The sequence below is a fragment of the Octopus sinensis genome, unplaced genomic scaffold (genome assembly GCF_006345805.1).
Source record: "Octopus sinensis unplaced genomic scaffold, ASM634580v1 Contig09616, whole genome shotgun sequence".
NCBI classification, from domain to species: domain Eukaryota; kingdom Metazoa; phylum Mollusca; class Cephalopoda; order Octopoda; family Octopodidae; genus Octopus; species Octopus sinensis.
In genome coordinates, this window is record NW_021831849.1 from 190732 (window position 1) to 217803 (window position 27072).

The 27072-nt window shown below is 35.2% G+C and overlaps 1 pseudogene; it reads right to left on the bottom strand.

The window, feature by feature from the left end:
* Positions 1-5311: 5311 nt before the first annotated feature.
* LOC115228153 lies at positions 5312-25549 on the bottom strand (annotated as a pseudogene).
* Between the last annotated feature and the right edge of the window lie 1523 nt (positions 25550-27072).

Below are 27072 nucleotides of genomic sequence, written 5' to 3' on the forward strand. Positions count from 1 at the left end.
GGTTACTCTCTCTGATCTGCCTGATATGGAAATGGAAGGAAAGGGGGTCATTTCGAATGGAATATACGCGTCTTTGTGTTAAATATATTTTTTGTCATATGAAATGTTTATTAAAATAGAGCATACATAGATTAATTAAGTTAATATTTACGACTCTTTTTCCCTCATTGTTCATATTATCTTCATATGAATGATTTGTTTTAAGAGGCTACTGGGTGAATTTATGTACTCAACAATCTACTCTCCAGTGTTTTCTTCAACACAACTGACTGTATATAAGACAGAGTTCCGTCTTTAATAGCCAACTTTTAAATGTAGTTCTTAAAAAATATGGAAACGAGTCCGTCCCAAGTCAAAACCAGTGGAATTATTTTCACTTGAGCGTCGTAGAGAATGGACAACTCCCCTGCCAATAGATCGTATTTATGGCATTTCTCGACCTGCTTCAGGCGGTCCTGGGAAGTTATTCCCACTTCAATGAGAGTAATTTAATTCTTAATTTTGTTGTACAAAAATATGTCAGGCTTGTTGCAGTGAATATTCGTGTCTAATTATTTGAGAATTGGCTTGTTTGACTATGCTTTTTCTGAGAAATTTAAGGGGTTTCTTCGTTTGATGCTCCGAAAGTTTCACAATTTATTTATTTAAAAAATTATTCTAACTAAACAAACAAAGTATCTTTGTCTTAATTCTATAACAAAAAATGTTTTATAAACACGTGTTTTGTCACAGTAGTCAAGTAAAATTCATTTTTAGGAAATTGTCAACATTTCTGGTTTTGCACAAAACCGGGATAAAAACTGTTAAAAGCCAGATAAATCACAATCAATTATCACAACTGTTCTACTTAAAATAGTTCAAAGCTTTCAAGTGCATGGAATTCTAATATAACTACATCTGTTCTCTCCACTACCATATAAGCAACATATTTAGCAATAATTTAATGTTTTCTGTCATAGCAGCAATAGTGGCTATAACCGGTGACCAGTATTCCTTTATTGTAGGCCAAAGCGACGTCGTAAATTGGCAATGTCAAAACGACAAGTGTTACTACTACTCAGGAACTCAAATGACTTACAAAAACGCACAAAACTTCTGCAGTGCTTTCGGAATGCAAGTCGTCATAATTTCTAGCGAAGAAGAAAACAGTTTTATTCACGGTTTTTTAAAGTCGCAAATATTAGTAGATAAATATGTGGAAAATAGTAATATAAATGCATGGATAAATTCACAAAATCAGGTTTATTCAAATATTTATACCACAAGACTTCATATTCCAATTGGCAGTCGAACACCACAGCCGACGGACAGTGCATAGTCATGAACGAATGTGCCAAATGGCTGAAAATTGACTGTAGAAAAACGCGTGGAGTAGTATGTGAAATTCCAAGTATATAAATATATTTTTGTTTAGGAAATAATATTGCGTGTAATTGTGATAGTAATCAATCAAATTTTTGTTATCTTTACTTTGCCACCAAAATCACTCAGAAAGAAGCAATAGAGCAATGCAAAAAAATATCTTCGAGTTTATTGATAGTAAGCGACCAAAAAGAAAACAACTTTGTTTATAGTAATATACACAAATATTATTTTTAGACAGGTTTTTGGTGGAAACGAGCGATAATGTCATGCTGGGGATCAGTAAAAGAGGGAATTCCTATGTCTCTTACTTGAATAATAGGAATGTGGTTGTGTAATACTAATTATGGAAGGGATATCTTAATTGGGCACGACATGAACCAAAAAATTTAAATTGTGTTGAAATTAAGAAATGTGGGTATTGGAGGGCAGTTTTATGCGAAGAAAAAAGAAATTATATTTGCAAAATTCCGGGTTTTTTTCTAAATAATTTACATTTCAGGGACGGGGACATTATGCGACTAATAAATTTCCAACTAGAAATACTAATAATTATTAATAATAATAAAATTTAACACTATTTTTGAAAAAGATAATTCGTTAATGCTATCACGTGCTGTGAGGTCGGAGAAACCAAAATCTAATAAAACAGTGATTCATATTGTCGGATTTAAACCAAAAACAAAACCCGAAGAAATTATTGATGGATTAAGATCATTCGGAGATATCCAAGCCTGTAAAATACATAGAGTACGTGCTTTAATGTCCTAACGCAGGGGACGGAAGCTTTCCTAACCTTCAAAAACAAAAACAGCGTTGAGAAAATTTTTCAATTCCCTCACGACATTTACTTGAACGGTCGGCTCCTTAAAATTACACGAGCCAAATTCCGTTGTAATGACTCGGATTTGAATACTGCCATTTCACTTCCCAAATCACTAAAAACTGTTCAAAACTGTTTAATTAAAACAGGCCGAATCCGAAATGGAGTATATAATAAATCAAATTGTGATGAGCACTACAGAGCATGATCAGTGTGTCCACATTATCGAGGTTTTGAGAGAAATTCTCGACCATTCCCGACAGTTGTACGTCTTTGGTTCATTCGTGACTGGTTTATGCGGTAAGAATTGTGATTTAGACATGACATTGGTTACTTGAATCTAATCAATGTAGATATCCGACGAGGCTGATGTATTTGATGTGTACCATAAGGTCATTCTAAAATCAAATCTCGTCAAAAAAGTATTTTTTAAACATAAATCAGACTGTTGCTATCAAGAGGTCTCGTTATCCCATAATCAGTCTTTGTTTAAAGTCATTTCCGTCGCATAAAATAGACTTGTCTTTTAATAACAGGTAGGGAATGGGTTTTATATAGAGAATGGGCTTATTTAACTCACAACTGCTCGCTCTGTACGTCAACTACATTCCGAGTTTTAGAGATGCCTCTCTTCTCATTCGACGGTGGTTTAAAAGACCATCCTTGTCCGAGATTCCTATCAATTCTTACACAATCAATTTAATGATGCTTATTTCATTATTTCGTGATGATTCCATTCAGTTTGTCCCCTCTCCCGCGGAATTGGAGAATATGACTGGTGGGGTGTCCCTTTATTGTAGATGAGAGGATTGTTATTGATGATTGGGTGTGTGGACTTCCTTCTCTCGATAAGGTTAGACAGTTGAGAGGAGTTCCTACTCTTTCTCGAGGTTTTTTGTGTTTTTATATTTAGAATGTGCCTTTTTTACATTTTTCCAGTTTTGGTCAAGACAGGACATGAATAACGTGTTTGTGTCCTTTGATGGGTCTATTATTCCGAGACATAAATTTTTGCAAAATTTGACGGACAGATTGGGAGCAGAGTCTGCCGAATCATTTTCCGTTTCCTTGCATAATAACGCACATAGTTATCCCCAATGTGTATTCAGGACCCTTATATACAAACATTTAATGTTTCGCACATGATCAGTGAGGATTACAGGGATAGAATAGTCTATGAGATTGTGGAGGCTCAGTCTTTGTTGGAAGATTGTCATTTTACATCAATTGCTCAGATTTTTATATGATTTGTCCACTGGTCTATCAAAATTAATCATTAGAACCTTCTAGAAGAGTTTTAGTGTTTATATTGGCTGTTTGGAATTTAAGAGAAATACACGTATCTGTTTAAAATTGTCCAAAAATGTGGTTTATTTGTGACAGAATGTGTGAACTAAAAATATTTTGTGGATGAATAGAGTAAAGCCAGTACCACTAAACCAAGGTGAGGTAATTTGGGTCGAATTGTGAATTTTCAATTATTATTTGATCGGAACCTTAATTTCTGAAACTTACCAAGTTGAAAGAAATGGGTTGGACTGATTCTTCCCAGACCTATTATTGCTTATTTTCAATTTTAATTTTCTGCTGTGGTATAATTGGGCAAATAGAATCTAAAAACTACGAATTATTTAGAAAATTGTGACTCACCAATATCAATACAGCTTAGCAGATTTAACGGGACATAGAATATTGTACTACTTTATCTGAAGCCATGTTCTTCCTTCTGCAGGACAGGAATATTTTCTTCCGCGAGCTTGGTTCGAAATGCCCACATTGCAAATCTTCTAATAAGACAGTCGACCATTTGGCAACTCGATGCAATAGAATGCTTAATTCCGATTATACAAGGCGACATAACGAAATTGTTAAATTCATACACATGCACCTATGCAGAAAATTTGGATTCAAAAAATCAAAAAGGTTAAAGACTCACTCTATCCAAAGCGTAATTACCAATGATCGTGCTGAATTACGAGTTGACACTACTATCCCTACCGAATCAAAAATTCAATATAACAAGCCGGACATTTTCCTATACGACAAAAAATTAAACCACATATGGCTAATAGAGATTGGAGTCACGTGTGTGGATAATTTAAAAGCAGTTGAAGTTGAAAAACTTCATAAATATGATATCCTGGCAAGTGAATTAGAAATCATTTACAAAGCCAAAGTCAAAATACTTCCGATTGTCATTACCTGGGATGCGATCGCCTCCAAGTATTTTAAAATATACATGGATTTGATTGGCATTAAAGGCAGTGTTCTGGCATACATCCAAACGACTGCATTAAAGAAGACGTTGGAAGGAATGTTCGTAGAATATAAACATGGTTTCGAAGACGTAATGACTAAAGCATTGATTCTCAACAAAGATTATGCAGTGTGGAACACTCACCAAAGGGGAGCTAACTCGATGAAGAGGAGACATGATGAGGTGACAGAAAACGAATACTCTGAGGAAGGACAAAATAATAGCAAGAGGATCACGAAAGATGATGGTGCTGTTCAGGAAGGCCCAAGACCAGTAAATTGAAAAATTTAATTAATCTAACTTTTAATTCACGCCTTATTTTATGGTACTATTTTAAATGAAACGTCTTAATCTGACGCTTTGTATTCAATCTATAATTAAAAACACCAATTAGCAATAATACCCAAAGCAAGATTGTCGTTCCATCCAAGACGTGTGATGGTGAGAATATTGTTCTTTGCATAACAGACGTGGCGGATTTCACTATCCTCGTTTCTCATATTTTGGCAAGAGCTCTATTTCTCCAAATAACTTGCATTCAATTTGTCTTTTTCTGATCCGCAGAAAATTCCAAGATAATCAAATAATTCTTTTTTGGAATTGACATGATGCATTTTCGTGAATTTTTTTTAAAAATTAAAAAAACTAACAGTATAATAATTCTCATAGTAAACTAAAATCTATGTCTAATTCATTAATGTTAATTTTAGTACTCTTAGTTAAAATTCGTGAAAAATATTTTTCTAGAAGATATGGTAGATTTTAATATTTAGGCAAAGAAATCTAATTCTATGACGATTCTAAAGTTTATTTTGATCATAAATTAATTAGAAATCAATATATTATTAGGTTAATTTGAGTTATTAATATTAATCATCTAATTGGCAAATCGCGGCAACACTTCGATTAATCCAATGATTGACTGGTTTATCATCAGAAATCGGAATTTCGAGAAATCTTACAAAATTTGTCGAATGTCCAGTTGTAGATAAGACACCCCTACGACTAGTTGTTTTGTAAATCGGGCACGAATATTGAATTCTACTTTCCACGAAATCACTTTTCACCGGTTTCAGCCAAATCTTAAAACATATTTCTCAAATTAATAATACCACTGGCAACTGTTCATATAGTACTCTTGGAAGTGATTCAGCCAAGGTCATAGTAGAAGCATCCCATCTAGCACCTTCTAGAAACAACCCCTTGAATAATCTAGAGAAAATTCTCAAACATTGATCAAAGCTCCGTCCTCGGGCTTGGACAAACATTCTTGACTTTCTGAGGTGAACTGGAACACGTATTTAATCAAATCGATGGATATTCTGTATTTTCGGGCATAATTTTGGCTAACTCCTAAACTTGTGAACATGGTAAAGGCATACCTGTGAGGAAGGACTGTGTAAAGTAAAATCCAGACAACCAAAATATTGTTGGCGGTCCATTTTCAATCCAATTTTCAAAAAAGTGCAGTCTGAGTGTTAGATAATGTGTCAAACCGATCAAGAAGGTCGTTTATATAACTTCCCAAAGGTTTCAGTGAAGGATAAGATTTCGATAGCCAGGCTGAAGGGACTTTTCCAATAAGCAGTGAATCAAATATTCCCTCCAATTCTTGAGACATTACAACAAATCCTTTGATTGCCTTGCATAAAATTCCAAGAGATGTGGATATAGTCGATGTGAGAGAGTTGTAGCGAATCAGTTCTTGTCGAAGAACAGTGTTCATTGACTCGTTGTATAGAACTGGATATGTCAATGAGACTCTTCCAATGTTGAACTCATTTGGCAATTTGCTCAAAATATCTGTCGCCAAGTCCATCACAGCCTCATTGGCGGATTTGTCCTTATTACTAGATTCCCCGGGCTGTGTCGACAAGAATTTCATCAAAAGCTACATATAAGGGTTTAACGACCTTACAGTCTGACTTTCGTGATAATCTTTGGTAATGTTAGCATTATTATGTAGACCAAATACATCGGTGCTGTATGTTGTCGGAAGGTTTTTGATATATGAGATATAGTTGTCGTAGTTCCCATCAGCAAGAGTGTGATAATCCCCGCTTGTTGATAGACTGCAGTAATGTATTATATATAAACCAATATTCCTCTGACTCAATCAGTTTGTAGTTAAAGAAATTGCCTAGTAAAGAAAGTAGTAGTCTTCTGTCTTTATCATCAGTCACTCTCCCTCCATAGTTACACTCCCCTGTAAGGTACACAAGTGCGTCCAGAGGGACATTATCGTAGTCGTTGATTAGCATCTAAAATAACACTTCTTAATAACCCGCATTTGTCGTGAGCTTATCACAAGGTCTGAATCGTTAAATTCGTAAGGAATGTTCCATCCAAGCGAGCCAAATTGTTTTCTTTCTTGAACAACAGTGTGAAAAAAGCACAACCCGAATAACATCCGATGGAATTTATCAGGCTAAATTATACTCAAATAGTTGAACTTTGTCACAATCGTTATAAAATCCGGCTTCGTTGAAGGGACTACTTAAATATGATCTGAGGAGATTAGAACGAAGTCCGCTGGGAGGTTCGTTTGTGATTTTAATTCCATTTTGTAAGATGCTTACGGGAAAGTGCTCTGAAGGATAACTTGTCAGCCACAGTCGGAAATCAGGGTGAATTTGTCCGGGAATCATGACCTTAAATTATATTAGAGCTGAGAATGGATTACTTCCTGGCATATTCTATCTAAATTTGGCATCCAGCTGGTAGCCAAGTGACAATTTTGGAGTATAACCCAATCCCCCACTTTAATGGCTTCGTCAATCATTTTGGCTGCAATAACTCCCTAAAAATAAATCATTTAAATATATAAACTTGTCCCTGTCCAAGTGAAATGCTATGTATATTTGTCGACTGTTTATATCCAAGTTCCATTCCAAATTTGAGAAGGGAGTGCAGAGGGTCTGCTCCAGGCGACAATATAAATATGAGCGGAGTTGTGGATGCAGAATCGGCAAAAATTGACTTCAAATCAAACGTTCCGGACTCAATAAATTTATTTCCAAGGTTATTGATTATAAATTTTTGGATGGCGGGAATCAACTTGTCCCCACGGAGACATCGAAGAATAACAAGAAATTCCAGTTCAGTGCAATCTTTGTATGGCTCTGGCAGTGGACTGTTTTGAGGATCTTGCAGTTCATAAAATGATTTCCATTTTTCTCCCTCTTGGCGAATAGCTACAAATGTAATTTATTTAATCAATACAGTCAGGAAACTGACTTAGTTGATCAATATCTCCCGCTCGTACAATTTCTCCCCATGACTTATCTGAAAGCCAACCCTTTTCAGGATTCTCTTGTAAGTTATCAAGTGCGACTCCTCCAGTCAGGAAAAATCTCCACAAAGTGTCGTCAATTTTATTTCTTGGATAAATTATAATATTATACCGTCCTTTGAGGATTCCAATGCAGAGCATAAAAGAGAAAAGCAATTTATCTTTCTCAAACAGAGATCGGCACACATTAGCATATATTGACTCTGTGAAATGAGAAGTAATCAGCTCGATTCGTTTGTCGATGAAATCCGACTTTTTGCTGGTCTCAATAGCCTGGAAATACATTTTTAAAAACAACTTGAATATAAAAATTTATGAACCAATGAAGGGAATATTGGTACATAGGATCTATAAAGGCCAAATCAGAAATGCAGAAGAAGAGGACTGTTGAATGCTTAGATACTGGAACATAGAGATTCCTTGTTTTATCAATTTCATCTTCTGTTTTTGAAGCAATTTCTTGTTTTGCTGCAATTTCTTCAGATAAAATTTTTGAGGACGAGAGTATTTCAATTGCAGTTTCATCCTCGAGAATATTGGCCTTAAAATATCAAACAAAAAATTTACTTTCGAAGTTGTCAAAACCTGTAAAATTTTATCCTCTATTTCCTTGAGCTGCTTTTTATTTTCAGCTCCCTCAATGATTAAACTGTTCTTTTTTTCTTCAAATTCAGGTTTTTCTTTGGCAGCGACAATTCCCAATAACTGATCCTCTAATCCTTGCTCGGTGATCATAAAGTTGATGAGACAAATCTTGACTGATACTTCCGGCAAATAGTGAGGGTTTCTGAGGTTGGTCGTAATGTACAGACGGAAATCCTGATTGTATTCTATTGACTTGTCCCCCAGCTTAATATAGTCCACTCCTTGTTGTCTGAATATTTGCTTCATCAGAATTGGGTCCAGCAAAGGATCGAGTTCTTCGCCAACATTTTCAATTAAAATCGGCTTTCCGAATTGAATACAATTTTCCATATGTTGAAGGTATTTTTTGTCAGTTAATTTGACGACACAAAGACCATTGTCTTTCTCGAAATTTTTGATCCATTTATTGGCCTGCCCTAAAAAATGTTATTTTTTCAAACCCAACCTTGAGGGTCGATTATTAATGGCCAACGTAGAGAATTTTTAATTATAATTCCATTATCAGTACTGAAAGTGTCCACTGGGAGTCCGCATATTTGCCATCTACGAATAAGGACATTATCTCCAAGTATGTTAGTCATTGAAAAATTTTGTGAACAAGGAATCTGTTTGTCAAGACACAGACTGTGCCAATCGTTTATAACAGTCTAAAATTTTTAATATATTGTTACCTTTCTGTAATAAGTAGAGAACGCCCCCAAATAAGAAATGACCCCAGCAGAGACCAAAACATCTCCAGGCACGTCATTATAAAGATTTTTTAATGTTTTCACCATATCTTGCCATCTTTCCCTTTCTCCTCCTAATCCCCCAATCAGCTTCCCTGCTCTTGTCAGCTTTTTGGAACATTGATCAATGTTTTCAATAAGGTTTTCCTTTTTGATAGTCATCTCTTCAAGCTGGTCGTTTAATTTCTGTAATTTATCCTCGACCTAATCAATAAGTGGGTTAGATAAGACTGTTTTTAGTTGCAGTTCTTTTTCCTGCAATGTTTTGATCTGGACAGCAAGTTTAGCCTCAGCAATGGCTAATTTTTCTTTTTTGGGGGCCACGACTTTTGAGACTCGATCATAAGAATCCATTGCTCTGACCCAGGCACAAAGACCTTCACATGCAGTTGAGGCTTGTTTGACAATGCCAGGGACAAATTGTGGATCGGGGATATATTTTTCTCTTATTTTTCGAATACTGTTGGGATTTATGTCGTCCTTGTCAAAAGATTTTAGCCGATCGATGAATTTCATGTCGTTAAGAACTTTTTGTGATGAACTCCAATAGTCGTCAATCATTCTTCCACTACCACTGGGGTCTGGCTTTCTTTCCGGCTTGACGTTGAGCATCACACATATGGCCTCCATTACAACTTTTATAATCAGAGGTGGATTCTAAATATAACTTTTAAATGAATTTTTCCTTCATCGATTTAACGTTTGTAATATCAGATGGCTTTAAGGTATCCAAAGCCGCCAAGGCAGCTTCAAGTTGAGGAAGAGCCTCAGCCAAATCTGTCTCGCATTCATCTTTGATGGCTTTTGATGCCATTGCTGCCTCATTTGCAATAGCCTTATCAGAGGAAACAATCTGCACTTTAGGAAAATGATCAAAACTTGTCTTTTGGCATCAACTTCTACAGTATCCTCCTCAATCCTGACAATAAGTAATTCGGTTTCTTTCGAGGTTTCTATAAGCTGAGGTTGCATTTCAGTCAATTCTTGCTGCATTTGAACAACCTGAAATTATGACGACAAGCAATACTTGTAATGAAGCATCACTTAATTTTTCTAAACCAGTCATGTAACGGTTTTTGAGGGTTTCAATCTCTTTACGTTTGAATTTTAGTAAAGATTTGAATGTAGATACTAACTCTAGATAGGACGTGGGGGTAACATAGTAGTGTCTTTTCATTTCATTAAAATATCTAGTTTATTATTTTATTCGCTCTACCTGGCTGATAAGGTTATGATATCACTGTGGAACTGCTTACAAGTTGTAACAATTCCATGTCTATAACTTTCGTCTAAATTAATGTCCTCAAAAAATTTATTCGCCACCATTTCTAATGCATCGTCAGGCCAAGTCTAGAAATAACTTTTTGGAAAAATAAACCTGAAACCAGTCAATAGTGCAACAATTTATAAGAGATGGAAACATTCTTAATCGATTTCGGAAGGAGGCACCAATTGGACTCATTGCCAGAACTATATGAAGATTTTTCTTCACTCTATCAATAAAACAGTTGTATAAAATTAATGGAGTGGGGTCATTTTTCCGATTCTAAATTTTAGAGAAGTCAAGGTACCTCCGCTTTGAAAATTGATTGCATTTTTTCTAAAATTTCGGCTTTTTCGTCAGGTTGGAATAGATTTGGAAGATCGCCTGAATTGAGTATCATTCCAATATCTTCCATAAAGCTCTCTTCTTTAATTTCAATGTCACTGAACAAAAATACGATTGGTTTTCCATCGATTCCAGCTTTAAACAAGAGCTAAAAATGTTGTCACATAGAAACTTTTTTCATATCTTCGCGCCAATCTGTTATTGAATAAAATCGCGTCATTTCGACTTGGAAAATAGAATAGTCTGCAATATAGGCGGCCATTTTAGCAACAGACTTTCTCCCACTGCCACCAACTCCTAAATGTATTCAAAAAACTAGAAACTAACCAACTAATAGACAATGACCGTTGTCAATATTTAATACGCGAGATACTCTTGAAATGTGTTCGATTGCAAATTTAAACATGACAAGATTCATAGGATTTTTGCTCATTTGATTATATTCCAGCAAATGACTACAATTTAATCAGATATGACACTTTTCCATCATTCTAGTAAGTTCTGTTAAATCTGACATTTCATTATAAGAACCCTCTTCATCCATTTTTTTAAAATTACCAAAAATCAAATTTCTAACATGTTGATCTTTCACACGACCGTCAGCAGAAAAATGTCCAAGAAGCTTATCAACATTTGTCTTGAAGTGTGATTGACAGCTTTTACGGACTATTCCAAAAAAATTATCCCTATCAGGCTAAACACTAGTCACTCTACCGATCCTCGTCGTCAATTAGCCTGTCATAGAAAACCCGATATATTTCATGTATCCACAACTTTAACAGTTTTTCTGAACAGTCCAAATTTTTAGAGGGTAGGAGTAAGACTCCTGACATTACTCGAGCAAAGTCTCTTAAGTTAAACACGTAGTGACTTTTTTTCGGCGTTGGCAAAAAATTTTGTATGCAAAAATCATATACCTCCATGGTAGCCAGCACTAAAGTCTGAAAAATAATCAAAGTTTTCAGACCTTTCCCATTTTTGAATAAATTTTATCAAATGAACTTTCGAAATGAAAATCGGAAATGGTAGTAAAAATTTTTTGTAGCGTATTTTTTGCAAACGAATCAATTCCGATAACATTGAAATGTCTCATCATTCGGGGACTAATGTCGTTCCGTCCTCCACCAGGGGGCGCCATTGCAGCGACCAAGTTCTATTTTATTAAAAAAATAGTTAACAATGTCCGTTAAATTGATGACAGAAGTGTCACGTCTATCATACCAGTGCTGATGGTCGATCCACTGGCGAATCAACTCTATCGGTGATTGGGCTCCATATTTTTCTTTAGAAGGCATATTTAAATCGTCGATGAATACGACACATTTTTTCCCCATTGGTGGGCCGTAGAGACCTTTCCGACGTCTGTTATAAATAATTAGAATTTAAAAACCTTTCTAGTTTAGACATTATCATGTCCTGAGTCTGATTTACTGAAGTTCTGGCAGAAAAATTAATAATATTTTGTGTATATTTGTCACTCGAGAGATGACTGATGTAGTCTATAGTTATTGCTGATTTTCCAGTCCCAGTTGGTCCAATAAACAGCACTGGAATATTATGTTTTAAAAAAGTGTTCAAAAAAAAGTTTTGCCGAACAGTTTCAACGGTGATAATAATTGCGTCGTTAATCTAGTTGAATTAGTATGTCTTACTTTTGTTTTGGGGTCTAATATTTGGTTTCGTGGAACCAAAGATTCCCATTCGACCCAATTGCCACTTGCCTTTTTCTCAAAATAATAATCATAGATCATTCCCGATATTGGAAAAGTGTTATTCTGTCTTTAAATACAGTAGACTAACCTTGGTAAGCTTACTGCTCTTAGGTTTTGGATGTTGAGAGTTCGTTCCAGATATTAGTTGTCGAAAGTAAGCGTCGAATTTTATTTTACTTTCGCTTTCAATTATACTTCCAATAACCCAAACAAAAGAAAATAAAAATATTCCTTGAATCCAAAGTGTAATCTACAAATTATCATTCAAGTTATTAGCCTGTTGTTTTGTTAAACTTTCTTCAATGTCGTCATTTATTTCGTCCATCATCGATAATATCAGACGTTGTAAAGTGGACACAAGGTGCATTTCAGAAAAATGAAAGACCAGTTTACAATTCTTTTTTATAAAAAGTAGGCATGGATCGATCAGCCATTCGAACATGTCTTGAAGCATTTCTTTAATTTCAACAGTCACTGATTTAGGTAGGTAATAGCATATCCAACTTTTCTAGGCATATAATCCATTTCAGAGACAAAACCAAAAGTGGCCGCCACCCCAACAAGACAGGTTCAATATATATCATTCCACAACGGGAAACGGTGGCAGGAGAAGCTTGCTCAAGGTCAGCAGGTTCAAAAATAATATTCATCATGTTATTCATTTGAATAATTTCCCCACTCATTAAACAAAGCTAAAAATTAGAATACGCTAGCTAATAACTTTTTTGTTATCGTCGAGTACTGTGTTCATATTCTCAATCCAAACTGCGTCTACAGGCCCGTCGAATATTATCCATTTTCTTTCATTCGTTCTCGAAGATGCATATTCTCTAAATTTGTTTGCCAAGACGCCTATAAATCATAGTTTAAACGCCACCATCGTTCCATTCTCGCGAAACTGGGTCAAATTGACCATATAGTTCGCCCATCGTAAGTGCCTTTGGGTTTATAATTGTATATATCGTCTTGAATTCATCCATTATACCAGATGAGCTTAAATTTGACAGAGTCGAAGCCAATATTTGATATGCCTGAGTCTTGCCTCCCATTGGCTCACCAATGATCATCAGTCCGTGACGAACGAGAATCATTTCATAGATCTGTGTCCTTAAAAAATATTTTTACCTGCATTATTTTTTTGATAAAAGAGTCGGTAGGCTGTAGTTTTTTGATTTCTATATTTTCTATTAAAGCCTGTTGGAGATTTGGATATGACATTTGAGGACATTCGATTCCTGGGAATAAATCTGACATGATTCCTTCAAAAAGTGGAATATCCTAAAATGATTTAAATTTGACAACCTGCTTTAAGAATTTGGGCATATTCACGTTTTCAATTGCCTTAAAAACCAACAAAGCTTCGTCGTCTTCTGGGTATTTCATTTTTAAACTGGAAGCAGATGTCAACACAGACTTGACTGCTCTCATTCCATAGTCGTAGTGGTGTTGGGATGAGAGCTGTTCAGAACAAAGTTGGTAGACTGCCACAATTTTTGTAGCGAGTCTATAAAATTGCCAAATAAATCTTACTCTCTGGCTCTAACGAACCCCATCGAATATAAACTGATTTCCGCAATAAGAGCATAGTCAGGCACCATCATTGCTACAGTTCTGAACAAGACCTATAACAGAATAATATTTTTACTATAACTTTAAGGTTGTCTGGAAGTTCCTGTCTTCCTGCGTACCCAGGATTCATTGTAATAAACATGTTGCATGTACGGTCAAGATGCAATTCGGTCCCTTCGAATATAAATATGCTTTGATCAGCGGCAATCGCCAACTGAATGCACATTATTTGTTGAGCCACTACAGACAACACCTGTTGGATAAAAAATGGTTAATACCTCAATTTCAATCCTATTAAATTCGTCAAAACACGCCCATGCTCCTGATTGAGCAAGTCCTTTAAAAAATTTTCCCATTGCTTTGTAATCAAGCCCATCAGAACAGTTGAACACAACGCACTACATTTATTCGTATATATATACTTGCTTAGCAACAGCCTTAGCCAAATCTTTACATGTTTCTGTCTTACCAGTCCCTGCTGGGCCCTCGGGAGCACCGCCAAGATTGAGTTTTAGAGCTCCCATTAAAGTCCTGCGAAACTAAGGTCACTTTAAACCTGTAACATCGGTCAGTCAAAGGCGTGATCACAAGACGGGGACTATTTCCAAGGTACTCATAACCATAGTTTATATCAGTCGTAATTTGCGATACTAAGACATTATCTTCCTTCCAATAATAGCGGAGTTGAGCCAGCCATTGAAAATCTGATATAGATGACACTTTTTCTCTAACAAATTGATCAACAATGTCACGTCCTTTTTATATTAAAATAAATTCTTGCCATGTACGTCGAGGACTATTAGGGCTCCTAATGCTATTCTTGCAGCCCCGCTTATGTTTCCACGTACCAAAGTAACAATCTCTTCAATTTGTGCGTTATTTAGTTCAAGAAATTCCTGAAATGATTCGAAAATGTACTTTCATTTGGTTCTCTTTTATTGCTTCTACAACTCCAAGCCCCCAATAAATTTGACTCACAGCCAAAATGACTTGCCCAGGCCACGAAACGACCCAATTTATTCTCGATGTCGACAGATAGGCCTTTAGAGAGCAAATTATTGAATTTCGAACGCTGCGAATCATTTCATCTTCTAACTGAAGGAGCCATTTTTCAACCATCCCCTAACATTGTAGTTTGTTTCAAAACTTTTGCTTTTGCGGGTTGTATTTTTCGTGTAAGTAAAATTTTTTCATTTTCGCTAGAAAGTATGGAAAGTATTTCATTCTCAGAATTGAATTCCAGTTTGTTAATGCCTTCGAAACATTTTTTTAAATGTGGTTCAACGCGTGTAGGGTCTTTGGTTTCCGACAAAATCTCCAGCAATTCGTCATTTGACAAGAAAAAAAATCTATTTTCTCAATTTAAATCATACCTGGGAAAGGACAGCCGTTTCTTTTCCAAATAAGCATTTAGGCCGTGGTGAATTTCATCAAGCAAATTGTTTGACTCCTTGAGTTTATCGAGCATGCCTTCTTGATCTGTGGAGGCGAGACAGTGAACATCTTTCACGGCTTCTCTCATAATTTGACGCCAATTTGTATCAACGATAGAAAATTTTTGACTTTCATTAGGCATCTGGGCCATTATGTCCTCGGAGCTAAAAATAGGTTCAAGATAAAGCCAGGTCGCTTGACACTGTGAGGTATAATTAAACAAAATCAAACTTTGGTCCATTCATCAATAATATCCTGCATTGAAATGAGTTTAGTTTCCCAATTTTTGGCTTCTGTTTGAATTGGCTTTATATATGACGATCCCATCATTGTCTGGGCCTTCATAATATGGTCGTCTAGTAATGACTGAACATCGTCGAAGCCTCCTAGTATGCTGATGCCCTATACATTGCTTTCATGTTCATAATCAACCGAATCTCTATATGGGATAAAGTTGAAGACCACGTCGTTCCATTCAGACTTCATTTTTTCGAGACTTTTGACTAGAGAGTGTTCTTTGGTGGCAATTCCACTTATTTCCTCCAATGTGGTTATGTGTTTCATTAAATCATTTTCCAGCATTAAGGCTAGTGAGGAACCTTCTTTTGGAGATAAATATGTACCAACAACATCACTAAGCTATTTAAAATATCTTTGCAAGATTATGAAACTTGATTCCAATGTCTTTCTTGGAGACCTGGATTGCAAATTACGTGCATTAGTGGCAAAATATTCTTGAATTTCTCAATTTTAGATTTAATGCTTTCTGTAACACGAAGAGGTCCTTTCATTTCGGCAAATACTTTAGTCAATTTGTGAACGCTACGCCACATTTCGTCAACCTGTTCTTCCACGTCTTCCGAATTTAGTCCAACGAAAGAATCTGCATGACTCCAAATGAAATCCATACCGTACATCCACGAATTGCTCTTTGTGTTAAAATTGGAGACAATATTCCATAAAATATTAAATGGCTCGAGAGTTTTTTCTGCCTCGGTGAGAACTTCGAATGTAGTAGGTTCGAAATCCAGGCAGATCTCTTCCTGGTTTAGTTCTTCCATTTCTTTGTTAGCGAGATTCAATCTTTCTTTCAAAGAGATCAGTTTCTCGACATTATTTTTTATTTCTTCAAAACTCATGATCTTAATTGTTATCTGAAGAAAAAAGTAAAACTTCTTTTTTTCTAAATTTTGCAATTTCTGACAACAATCCTCGCAATTTCAGTTGGAATTCCTTAATTTTTACGAGTAAATCTTCTTCGGCTTTTTTACGAGCGGCACTTAATCGTGTTGCCGAAATATCAAATAAAAGTGAAATTCGGTCAAGCCATCCAAAAACAGTATTAGTCAATTTAATATCCTCCCCTTTTAAACATTTAAAGCAAGTTTAAACTTTGTAATATAGCAAAATCCAGCAGGAATTTTAATCTTTCTGCAGCCTCTTGAATCTCACGTTTAATGTCAAATAATAACGATTCTTGTGCCTGGACATTATTTAATTTAGTAAACCTCTGTATGAAAGTTGATTTGTTCAATCAATTCGTTTTTGTTTTGGGGATTTTGTGATAATCTCTCAGCAATGTTGTCAAATTGACGACATATTCTGTTTCATATATTAGAATTGATATATACGATCTGTTATGCACTCTATTTTTCTCGAGTTGAAAGTTTATCAGAATTTGACACAAATTTAAAGAAGAGTCGTGCATGGATTCATTCATTTTAGATGCGTCGAGGAAAAACATGTTTAGAGGAGCCGTTATTCTCATCAGCGATATCGAATCACAAATATCTTTATATTTGTTGTATTTCTTAACATTTAAACAATTTTTATTTACCAAAGTGAAGGTCTCAATAGAATGCTTCCCTTCAATAAACAAGTTTGCCTCTGCTTCCATAGTTCCATCAATAAGACTACCCAGCTCGTTGTAAATAACTAAATAACTGAGGAATATGATTTATTTGAGCTTAACTTTTTTAGACCAGGAAGATTTTTTTCAAAAATACACATGCAATCGTCGACATAACCAAGGACTTGTTCATCATTTACGTTTACTGGTTTTAAAAACATGGGACACGATTCAAGTTGAGAAAAAAGCTGAGTCTCCACCTTAAATATGAATTTGAAAAAAACAAATACTCTCTTAACATTTCGACTACGTTCCACAATTTCATTAATACAGTTCAAAATACATTCCCTAGTCTGGTCGAGAGATGGTTGAAATTGTACTTGATTCTGTTCAAGAATCAAGTCAATCTTTATTATTGAATTTTGAGTATACATAATCTCATCAAAGTCCCCAATATAGTTGTTTCCGTTCTATAATTTTGAATGACGTAAAAATAACTTTAAACTCGTCAAGGACATTTCTGAAATCTGACAGCGTTTCAATGACCATTTCTCGCAATTGGAAGGACATTGTCGCTTCTACGCAATTAAAAAATAGTTGGATCAATGAAATGGGTCGAGTTTTGCTATATTTTGATACAAGACATTTCCAAGTATTTTTTAGATCGGTGACTATCTTAGCACAGTCCAAAACCCATCTGAGCAAGTATTTTCTATCAATTATTACTTTTCGTTTAAAAGATTCCAAGTAGTATTACATTTCTCTTTCACTAAGGCTACAAACTCTAACGGCGACGGTTTAACTTTGAGAGAATTAAATTCTGAAATATCCACAAATCTCAATTTCTTGTATCTAAGAGATTGCTATGGAAATGGAAACTCTTTATGCCATAAATTTTTTATCTCTAAAATGACTGGATGGGAAGTGAATATTTCGGCGGTACAAGTTTCTTTATTTATTCGATAACTGTCGTGCCAAGGAATTGGAGCTCTAATGATTCTAAACGAACGTAGAATGATTTATTCTTGCTTTAAATCGTAGCTTTCTATCGTTCCACTTATGCAAAGTCTTGTCCGTTCTTGGTTATCCATAAGAATATAGTCAACTAAAATAAAACATATTTTCCTTAGAACCAATCGATTTTTTCAATCCAGAATAATAAGATTCAACTACTTCTTCCCATATCTCATCAAATCCCCTTTTTAATAGTTTTGCTGGGATTAGTTTGATGATTTTGCTTTTAGTAGTCTCCGTGATATCAGTCAGGATTACATCACTGATTCCATTTGTGATGTAATAATTGTATCTCTTGTTGATTAAGAGTCAAATATAATACTTCCAAATTCTTTTCTTCATTTATTTGATCAGTCTGGTGTGTCCTTACGATACTCTTCAACTGAGAGAGTGGAGACCTTGGAAGACAGAGTTCTTGTCTTCTAAATGATATTAATGACGTTATAACTTTTTTTTATTTGAAACATTTTTTTCTTTATTTTTGAGTTTTGCTATTTGGGAATTTATCAAAAATAAGTATACGAAGTCTGGATGGTCTTATTACCGCACGTTTAAGTCTTTTTACAGTCAAATCAGAAGCTTGGAGTGAAAAATTATTTCCAATTGTTTCACTGGGAGTTTTGCAGTATTTTTCCTCTTTCTGTGGTGCCGCCTTTGTCCAACACGTGTTCCGAAATATTGGAGGATGTTGAATGTTTTTCAGAACAGACTATTAAATATTATAAATGAGAATAACTAGATATAGTTCAGAAAATTTTGTCTCTTTTTCTGGTAGTGGGGGAGCTCCTGGCAGTTTTTTTATTAGTTGTTTGATTTCTTCTAAATTTGGAACCTGTGTAGCATCGAAGTTACGTAATTAAATTACCTCGACAAATTTTAAAGAACTTTGTTCAATTGGCATGTTTTGAATTTTATCATCTAAATTTAAAAGTTGAAAATAAACTTTCATTATTGCCAATTTCCATTTTAGAGTTGCTATGTTACAAATGGTTTATTAGATTTTGGTTAAACATCATTAAAATCGACAATTCGAAAAAAATCGACAATTTTCTTAATTTACAAATGTTTTAAAACCCTCATTTGTGTAACCTTACTAATCAAAGCCTTGATTGCTTATATTTTCAATTTCACTTTTAGAATAAAGCTAGTCATTTAGGCTTTCAGAAATTTTTATTTTTGCTTTGTGGCTATTTGAGACAGTGTCCCGGGAATAATTTTGAGATTATTTAATTCATTTTAAAAACTTTTTAGAGACCATTTTGATGTTAATTTTAGTGATCTACATGAAGAATCTACTACTATCAGTTGAGACACATTATATTAACGACACTGATGCCACTCTGTCTGTCGACGTGGGTCACCTTCTCGCGGTGGCAGATGATAGTTTTATACTACGAAAAGACCCACAACTACTCCCATGTCGGATCGGATCAATTCCGCAACGTCGGTGGCAGCAGAGCAGGCGCGAAGCCGTTGCTCCCAAGGACCTCTTTGCTTATCAAACTCGCCGTTCTTCTTTCCGGAGACATTGAACCAAATCCTGGCCCCAGCAAGAAGAACCTATTTCGTATCTTGCAGATCAACATCAATGGGGTTGCTCAGAAGACTGCTGAACTTTATTCCTTCTTGGAGAAGCACGACGTAGACATTGCTTTGGTGCAAGAAACGAAGCTCTCGACCAAAAATCGCTTGCCAGACCAGGCTCTGTAAATAGGGGTGGCCTACTAACTCTTATCAAAAAATCCATCCTGTTCACTAACTGTACCTCCCAAGCTTACTCGCTAATTGACAACAATCCAGTGATTGAAATGACAGCTATAACTGTTTCTACAGGGTCATCAACCAGGAGATATATACATACCTCCTCACTCGTTATGTCCTCATGGATGGACCTCTTCTATTCAAAATTTCCAGTCCCTCAACAATGTCATTGATATGAACGCAAAGAGCCCGATATGGCTAAAAAATCAATCGCTTAACTCAAGAGGATCTCTACTATTCGACCAATTTGATGGGTTAGTTATCCTCAACAACCCCTCATCTTACACCAGAACACCGTCAAGGAAAGGCGACGCAATTTCTTCTCCTGACATCTCGCTGTGTACTCCAATTCTGGCCCCTGTTACTTTTTGGAAGGTCATTTACGACATAAATTTTAATCACAATCCGATTATTATTGAGAATGCCCTAAAATCCAACATCGACATTCAACTGCGTTGTTATACAAATTACAAAGGAGCTTCCTGGGACGACTACCGTCTCGCTCTAGAAAAATAATTGAATGATTTCGACATTATCAACTTTCGTTCGACTGACGCAGCAGTCAATTATCTCAATGTCATTTCCACCTCCAAAAAATTCATTCCTCAAGGAATTATACAAAATTTCTCCCAAAGTTACAGCCACGTTTCGATCGATGTCTCAAAGGCGTCCCTCGGTGTGGACTCATCAACAAAATTTTAAAGACAGACCTAAACTCAAACCTCAAATCCTTGCAAACTTCTTATCGGGTCGAATGAGATACGTCTCTCTTATGGACCACTGTTCAAAACAACGATATCTTCCAAATGGAGTACCACAGGGTTCTGTGTTGTCTTCTTTCCTGTTCAACTTATAATTACATGACTTTCCGGTTAATGATCCAAACAACTTGACATTATCTTACGCAGATTACATATCAGGCTCTCTCAACATCCAGCAACAATTATACTCCGTTGAGAATTGGTTCATTGAAAACAGACTTGAGGCTTTGCCCTCGAAATCATTACGCCCTTTATTAAGTTATGCGAGTCCAAGCTGGGCGCCCTGCCTATCCACAAACTCGACAATGGCACTTCAATCAGTACAAAACAAGGCCATGCGCACAATATCTGGGTGTCTGAAATCAACCCCAATTGATAACCTCCACTGTGAAACAAACCTTTTGCCAATTTATGATCATCTAAATATGAGAGGAACGCAATTTTTATTTGCATCTCGAATTCCCTATCATCCATGTTCTGCTCTAAATGTGCTAAACGGAAATTCTCGTTCAATGAAGAACACGCCGGCGAATCTATATTCCCGGATCCTTGCCAAAATGGACATTCGATCTCCCCCTTTTGTCCCATTTGCGAGCACACAACTGCCCATCTATTCCGCTGTTCTGGTCTTCTTTCGCTCCGTAAAAATTTGTCATTCACTCCCCGGAGGTCCAATAGGAGCAACCTGGGAGGGCGCTGTTGTTTCTGCAAGCTGCTGGTCTCATAACTTAATGTGAGATCGGGGTTATGGAACAACAACAACTCTATGGTATTTTATCTACTAGGTATTTGTTGAATTTTGACACTGTATTAAAAATATCGATTATAGATTGATATTAAAAATGGAATACACCAAGCTATACTGTATAGATGGGGACAAGGCTAATAACTTCTATAAATAAAGTTGAGTTTACTGGAGCATAAAATATCGTACTTGACAGTCAAGTACAGAACAGCTTGACATCTAATTATTTTACTTTGATGAAAACAATTAAAAAATTGAATTTTATATATTGATCTAGATCACAGAGAACAATCACCCGATTCCCTTATCAGTTAGATGTCGAACTACATTTAGATTTATTTAATCAACAACAAATATTAATAATATTTACCAAGTTCAGGTAGTACCCTGTAAAACTGAAATCACCCTATGAGAATTAACGAGTGATAACCTGGGAACAAAATACTCTGAGCTTAAGCAAATCACACTCGACGTGAGTGAAAAATTTGAAATAAGCAACAGAAACCACGTTTGTAATTAAGTGCCCATAATATCATTGTGTGCTAGAGCAGACTAATCATTTACTATCAGACAAGTGCGCCATTATAATAGTTTAATAGACTAGAATCGTAAATCATTAATGTCATTAGTCTGCGCAGATAGACGTCGAAACAATCGAATATTATAATTTTTCACTGTAATTTAGTGGAATTATCGTTGGATGCTGTTTGTTTTTGTGTTCTGCTCATTTTTTGTTAAATCTGATGACCAATGTGAATCTGTGAGGATCCCAATTTGCAAATCAATCGGATTTAACTTGACTTATCTTCCAAACAGTTTTGGACAATCGACACAAGAGGAGATTATGGACAGAATTGCAACAATTTCTGATCTTTTGCAGTCAAATTGTTCTCCTTTTACAATTGAATTTGTATGCTCTACATTTGCGCCAATTTGTAGCAAACAAGTATACTTTCTTAAAATATTTCTAGCACGGAAAGATCTTTATTCTCTATCCATGCCAGTCTTTGTGTCATAAAGTATATTCTGATTGTACTACAACTATTTCCCGTCTAAATTTTGACTGGGACAAATATTTTAGCTGTGAAAAGTTCAAAACACAAAACGAAGCACTTTGTATTCATAATGATCATCTAACTTCAACAAAAAAAATTTCCGAACCACCAAATCTAAGCAATTGCCCCAATACTACAATACAAGTCCAGACAGAGTGGGGATTGAAGTGTCTCAATCCATGTCCTGCATCTTTAAAAAATTATTATTTTGATATTTCTAGAAGAGTTTTGCTTGGATTCTCGTTTTGTTGTTTTATTCTTTGCCTTTTCTCTCTGATTGGACTCTACATTAAACAAAACCGACTTGAATATCCAGAAAAGCCGATGATATTCGTTATCTCCTCTTCAATGCTATATTCTTTATTTTTTTCTATTATATTGTCCATGGCAAACAGATTCCTGTTCTGCAGATTAAACGAAAAAGGACTTTACTATGATTCCTTAAGCAGTACTCAGTGCATCGTAATTTATGGTGTTCAGCAGTTTTTTGCAGCTGCTTCCCACATGTGGATTCTGGTACTAGCAGTGTCTTGGTTCCTGTCATGTTCGCAGAAATGGGGACAGGAAAGCATAAGCAAATGGACAAATTTATTTCATTTTTCTGGTTGGTTTATTCCGGCTATTCACGCCGGGACTGGGGCTTCCACAAAAATGTTGTCTACAAATTCTCTATCGGGGATGTGTCAAGTTGATGAAGGTACTCAAGTCGGATTTTTGTATGCTTGTCTTCCCTATTTTATGATTTCCTTTGCAACTGTGCTCCTTCTATCTTTGGGAAATAGAGATTTAAAAAAAACTAAAAAGCAACTACTTGGAAGTGGTTTAAATATTAACAATTTGTCGAGAATTCTTGTGAAATTTACAATGTTTACCTTTTTTTATGCAACCATGTCTGCATTTGCGATTATTTTGAAAATAATTTACTTTTTCCCAAAAACTATTTTTGGAAGTGATTCCGATCAGTTGGAAGAAAGGTCATTTTATTTTTTGATCCCTTGTATTGAGATTTTGATTAATTTTGTCATCGGAATTGTCTCCTCGCTTTGGCTATGCAGTCCTCTTTGTCTCGTAACTATATACTATAAAATCAGAATTTACATGGCTAAAAAATCTCGTCCGTCTTTATACTTTTACTCTAATTCTCACAGAAGCATCTGAATTATATTTTAATAAAAATGTTTAATCATAATCTAAAATATTGTAGATTGAGTTTTTTTAGATTAGTAGTTGCCTCTAACATTGGCTTTTTAAAACATAATTTTTTACATAAATGTTCAATAATTTTTTACATAAACACTTAATAGATGACAGAAAAAAAAGGAGTAAGTTTTATGGCAGCGGTCAAGACGCAGTGTACTTTGCCGCAAACGATGGCCAGGCCGATGCGCTGGCAAACCAGTAACACTCTCATACTTACTAGACATGTGAAATAATTGATATTCCTTTTACTTATTGATATTGTCAATTAGAATTATCGAGTATTTAAAGCTATTTTACTATTCCCTCTCATGTAACGGAATTGAACAGTTTGCACGACATCCCAAACTAAACTAGATCATCAGTTGCTTTTTCCGAAATGCTAGATTCCACTCTCAACTGGAACCTAGGGGGGACGGCCGACGACCCGATGGGATGATGACTTTTCCTTTTACAGAAAAAAGTGTATAGTCTAAGACTTCATGTGCGTAAACTACTGTTCCGTCCAGAACAGGCCTGGCCAACCCAAATCGCATCGCGGGCCACTTTGTCCAAATGAATCCTTTCCGCGGGCCGCATATACATGTACATACTAAGGATAGATATCAAAACAACACAGATAAGATTTTATTTAGTAAAATAGCATTCAGTCCAATTATACGTATCAATGAGAAATCTGTTTTTCTTTATCTTCACTTAATTTTTTCAAATCAACTTCACAATTACTAGTTGCACATCTTAATTGGTTTTCTAAGTTTTTATCTGTTAAAGAAGATCTATATCTACTTTTACTAAACTTTAATTTCGAAAAGAATGATTCACATACGTAAGTAGATCCAAAGGAGCTTACAACTCTTTGTGCAAAAATTCTTAAGTTGGGATATTTTTCTGCAGTCACATATTTGTTATAAAAGTCAATTTTGGATATAGTAGGATAAACAAGTCTTAGTTCACTGTTGCACTGTAGGTCAATTATTTCCGTCTGCAAAGTATTTGAAACAATAGAAACGTCAACATGAAATGGAGAAGAAAATGTTTCAAACATTTTCTCATATTTTTTTAGTTCCGAGAACAGCTACAAAAATAGATAAACTTTAAAATTTATTAAACTTATAAAATTTATCTTTATTTATTAAACTTAAGAAAAATTTATCTTGAATGTATTTATAGGTTAACTACATACAAAATTTCTCTCGCGGGCCGCATGCGGCCCGCGGGCCTTGGGTTGGCCAGCCCTGGTCCAGAACATAAAATATTGATCGAACATTTTGGAGTTCAATCTAAACGGGCCAAAGGAACGAAACGAGAGAATCATGTTGATTAGAAAATGGCAAACTGTTTGTCTCCCTGGCTGTCGAATCGTCAGGAAAACGTGTCCTTTTACTCAGGACATGCTTTGGCGGATTGGCTCATTTATTGAAGAGAGTTACCGATGGCGTAGTTTTTAAATCAGCTCACATTTCAAAAATTATTACAGACCTATTAAATTTTCCTTATTAAACCAATAATAAATTAATAGTTAATCAGAAACTAAGCAGATCTCACTCCAGCTCGCTGATATCCACTCTCCTTCTCTTGGAAGAAGAGTCTACTTCCAGCTGCCTCTTACTCCCCACTACCACATCTGATTCAACCATTGCATCTTCTTTAGCATTCATTGGGTCGTCTTCATTTTTGCATGCCATCTCCACATACCGGTTGGAAGCAGAAGCGTATTCTTCACCAGATACCTTCATTCCGTGCTTGTGTTCGATCATCATACTCTCGAGCGTTCCTTTCAGTACAACGGATTGGATGTATGTCCTCGTTCCTGCTTCAATAGATAGTTTCTTCATATAATTTTTGAAGCATTTCGAGACAACTCCATCCCATGTCATAACCACAGGAATTATTTTTACTTGACAGCTATGCAGAAGCGAAAGCTCACTTGCCAATAAGTTACAGACCTATAAAAGTTAAATTAAATTATTAGAAGCATTAGTTCTACAAATTAGTTTTTTTCCCCTTAGAAAGATCAAGAAACCGAGATTGGATACTTTTGAAATTAAATCCTATGCAAAAAACATGTTGCGATTTCGCAGTAAATGAATCCTTTCTCCTGTTGAAGGAGAGTTATTACTCACCATACTAGAGTCGGCAACATTTTCACAAATTTTATTAGAAACTGATGGATAATAGGCTATCTAGTTTAACTTATTCAGTTTTTTGTGGCTAGATTTAATAACAATTAAAGTGAATTTTTATCGAAATACATTCTAAAATTCAAAAGACGGATTTTGATGACCGATACCTACCCGCTGAAAGTGTGGCCAAACAATGTGCCTATACAATTCTTGCATCGATTTTTTTACAATTTTGGATTTATAACGAATTTTAGCCAGTTTTGTGAAAATTATTAAAACTTTCCTGTTTAGTAGTACATTTCTAAGTCAGTTAGTTAAATAAATCGTATCAAAAGGTTGTGATATATTCATTTCGAGCACCTCTAAGTACTCATTGTAGTTTTTGCATAATCAATTTTTTCATCTGTGCATCTAAATCATGTCACCAGTTAAAATTTCAATTTGGAATAAGCTTTGTTTTGATAAAAGGAAATTATCTTACTAATACCCAATGAAAAATCATTTTCAATAATTACAGGAAGATCTAGTACTTAATTACTTCAGCTGAATTTTTGCCGTCTATATGTTTTGCAATGCAGTAAAGTTTATCAAATCCGCCAAATTCTTGAAACGTCCAGAGTGGAATCCAGTACACGATTAAAAAACAAACCAAAAATTTCCATTTTAAAGTTCGAGAAATAAGAGAGGAAATGTGTTAAATAGCTTAAGATCTTACATTTCTCGTAAAGAATATTTGAAGTTTAGTGAAATCGATAATGATACGATTTCTTGGATTAATTCAGTGGATGCTAAAGGAGCCATTTTGAACGATGAAATCATTACCGAGAAAGTCAAAATATTTCTATTACAAAAAAAATTAAATACAAAAAATTAAACTTAAAAGATGCAATATTATTCACGCATTATGAAAGGGACAAGATTTATAGTTCCTTAATATTCAAATGCTTCAAGCATGCAAAATGGATTCAAAACATTGAAAGTATAAATTATGAAAACGCTGTCATTGAAAATTTTGAATATATTTTAGAAAAAATAAACATAAGTAATCCTTTAGAAGAAAGACTTTACATCGAAATTGACTACAATGAAAATAAAGAATTTGATTTGAATGATTCCGAGACAATAGAACAAGAAAT